Source organism: Acanthisitta chloris, unplaced genomic scaffold (assembly GCF_000695815.1).
Source record: "Acanthisitta chloris isolate BGI_N310 unplaced genomic scaffold, ASM69581v1 scaffold6028, whole genome shotgun sequence".
Lineage (NCBI taxonomy): Eukaryota > Metazoa > Chordata > Aves > Passeriformes > Acanthisittidae > Acanthisitta > Acanthisitta chloris.
The window spans coordinates 27,703-31,504 of NW_008687475.1; positions in this window are offsets into that span (position 1 = coordinate 27,703).

Sequence of the window (3,802 nt, forward strand, 5' to 3'; positions counted from 1 at the left end):
TTTCCAGCCCAAATGATTCTGTGATTCTGCAGCTCTGAAAGCTGGAGTGGCCCTTTCAAGGCACCTGCGATACTGAGGGTGGGTTTTGGGAAACGACCAGACTCTAGGGAACTCCTTGCTGTGGCTGGTTAGAAGGTCAGCAATTTTTTGCTTGCCAAGGGTGGTATAAAATCTTGAGCAGATCATGTTGTGAAGCTCTTGCGCAGGCAATGTGTAAAGTGCTTGGTTAATGTAAAACACATAGTGTTTTTTCAAAGTGTACTATAATTTAGTAGTTAAGAACGATGACATGAGGGAATGGATGATAGGACACAAGTATTAGCAAGAAAATGACAATAGCTACGAAGGAATTATGATGACCCTGAATTCCTATAGCATAAAGTTTTATTTTGAGGGAAGGGTTCAGTTTGTTGTGGTTTTATTTCTGGTTTTTTTTTCTTAATTAATTTTAAAGTTTATTTATTTTTTTACTAAAAGTATGGAATTCAAAATGGAAAATCTAAGATTAAATCTAAAGCTGCTAGCTTACAAGTGAGAGGTGAAGAAACGTCAGTGTTCATAGTAATACTATTCCACATGGCAACCAGCAATATTTTCCATTCCTGTTTTTCTTTTCAAATGTTTTTTTCTGGTGCTGCTGAACTTCTTGCCCTCTTGAATGCTTTGCTTTCTGATCCTAGAAGCACTGCAAGCTCATCCTTCTTGAAAGGGCTATTTATTCAGTGAAGTTTTTGTCAGACCACTTATGTAACTTCAAAACCAATTCCCAGTGCTTTTCTTTCACTGCTTCTTTGTGAGAAGTATCTGGATTCTTGGACTTGAACTATAGACTGTGCTGCCCTATCAACATCAATTGCTGCAGTTGGATCACCGATGCTGTACAGATGCAGAAAGGGAATGGCCTTGACAAATAGGATACATAGGGTTTTTCCAGTACAGTATTTAGAAAGAACTGCCACATGAAATCCCCATTAGACAGCAGCATGACAAAGATAAAGGCAAACTACATAAAGTGTCACAGCAGCAAATGTGAATCTCTCCCTTTCTTACTGGATTCTTCCTTGCTGCAATCATCACCATGCCTAAGAGAAGAACAGCAAAAAGTATTGGATTATCAGACTTAGGAAAGCTGATGACTGATAGAGAAAAGCAACTTCACTCCAAGGCACAGATGGGAAGCACATACTGTCCCGAATTTGTCTGCTTTTCCTTTAGAGAATGACAAGTATTTAGCATTATATGTCCCCTGGGTATCAGTGTTGAACCATGAGTGTTAGCTGCATATAACATTTCAAAAGACTCGTACTGTTGGCACAATTACAAGCACACTTGATTAAACACTATTCTACACTATTAAACACTATTCTGCACTATGAAAAGAGGTTATGAACAATAGATTCAGGGCCAGTTTTTCTTCTTGGCATAGACCTGTTCAGAAGGCTTCAAGTAGGTCACTTTATGGGCATAACCTATGAGAGAGCAAAAGTGGTGACATGAACTGTGTTGTTGAGTGATTAAATTATACTCCATTGTTAAATTATTTTTGCTTTTCCCTCTTTGTTTATCCCAGGACTAAGCAGTGGGGTTTGTGTTACTTTTACAAACTAGCAGGGAGATTTTGCAATACAGAACTACTGACACTGATCAAACATGCAGTCACATGTTGAAGTTATTCCATGCTCTTCCCAGTAAGGATGATGGCACCGAGCTCCATCAAATAAGCCATACATGTCCCATTGCTAGTAAAAATACTCTTTTTCCATTATTGGAACGTGACAGGAGGGAAGAGAAGACTCAGTTCACAATCTACTGTCTTGAGGTTGTCATTGACAAAACATTTTACCTAAATATTTTCAGGCATTTGATGAGGATCCAATGTCAGATGGATTGGAAAAGGAAATGACAGGAAGATTGTGAAGATTTTTGGGACAGAGCTGAAAAACGAAAATGTCTTTTCCAGATTTTTCCAACATTCCTCAAGCTGGCCAAAAAAGGGAAGGCATTTTGCATCTAAAGGCTATTTTAGTAAAGAATCCAGAAAGTGCTACTGGGGGAAAAACCTTACCTTTGAAAACATCTTGGCTATCAAAGGAAAGAATTAGACTGTCACTGGACTATTAAATTTATTTGAAATATGAAGGATACTATTGAAAGGGGTATTGGAGATGATGGATTATACCTATTTGCTACACAGTGGCAAAATAGATGCATAGTAGCACAGCTTCTAGTATGCCCCTTTTTTATTTCTAGTGATTTATTGGCAGGAGGCCTGTAAAAATAATGGAAAATCAAACAAAGCAACCAGTTAGTTAAGAAATGATAGCATTAATACTCTTAATCTGTTCAAAAGCTGTATTTTTGTTTTAAATAATATTAGTCACTTTTTAAATAGGGTATTGTATGCTGTGCCTGAGGTCAGAGCAGGTACATGATGTTTGCATAATTCACAGGGTACAAAGCTCTCTCTGCTATTTCTGGATGCTCAGAGCACCACTGAACCAAGACTGTGTATTTATAATGCACGTTTCCTTCTCGAAGCTCATGTGTATCTGTGATTATAATTCCTACAAATTACCTGAATGTCTCTGTGCAGTTTAGTCATGTGTCAGAGTCAAATCTTTTAAAGAAGTGATTTGCAGAAAATGAAAATACACTAAGCCCTTTTATCTTAAATCTCATCCTCCTAGCAGAAGAAATGGATCTGAGGAGAAGAATACAATTTGCTCATATGAAAACCTGGAAAATGTATAAGAGTAAAAAAATATATCAACTGCTAATATTGGCAATCTAAATCTTTTGGACGCTCTGATTTTGAGAACTAAGAGAGTATGTGTTTTGTTGATGAGGTATCTCCACTGATGGAGAAGGAACAGTCTGAAAATGTATGAAAATTTATGGGGTATGGTCTAAAAATAATTTACCAGAAAAACAAGTTTTGAAAAGCCCATTTCACAAGTCTGTTTTTACAATGAAGGATGCAAAATTACTCATCAAGTGCTTAATCACAATCTTCTATAGTTTCTTGGCTGCTTGCTAATATGAGTATTACCATCCAGACTGATTTAGTTGGCTCAGCATTTCCCTTGATGGTTTAAATGATTTACTATCCATCCTTTTAAGAACACAAGCTCCAGGAACACTCATTCCAATCTCTAGGACATGCTTGCTCCATGCCTGCTCTGAAGAAGGCTTTGGGTGCTTTGGTGTTCTTTGCTTTTTTGGCTTTCTTACCCTTTGGATCAAACTGCTGACAAAAAGACACATTAGTTTGTGAGATAGATGTTGCATGTATGATTTGGACCAGTTAAAATACAAGAAACATACTATCACTTGCTGAGTACTGAATATCTTCTTGCATCAGGGAAAATGAGAGTAAAGAAAGTGAGTAAGTTTATCGACTTTTACAACAGATAGTAAGTTAGTGATAAGTGAGCTAGGGACAACATGACTTTAATAGGGCACATACTATATTTTTTGAGAAATAAGAGGCAACTCCATTGTCTTCTTGGCTCTTTAGCTTTGGGAAGTTTATTTAAGATTTCAGAGTTCAAGAGACTTGAACTTGGTCTATTAGGTTAAAGTTTAATCAGTCCTGACACTGTACCTGCTTTTCCCTGCTTGGAGAGCCTCCTGGTTTGCTCTGGACTACCCTCCCAACATCTGTGCAGTGTGAACCACCAGGCAGCTCTTGAGTTCAGGTGACCATATGCTGGGGAGAGGATTCCACTTCCCTCCTGTTTAGGGCACAGTGCCTTTGGTTTCAGTCCTCTTCTTCCTCCCAGTTGGGCAGAACCTGTGAGGG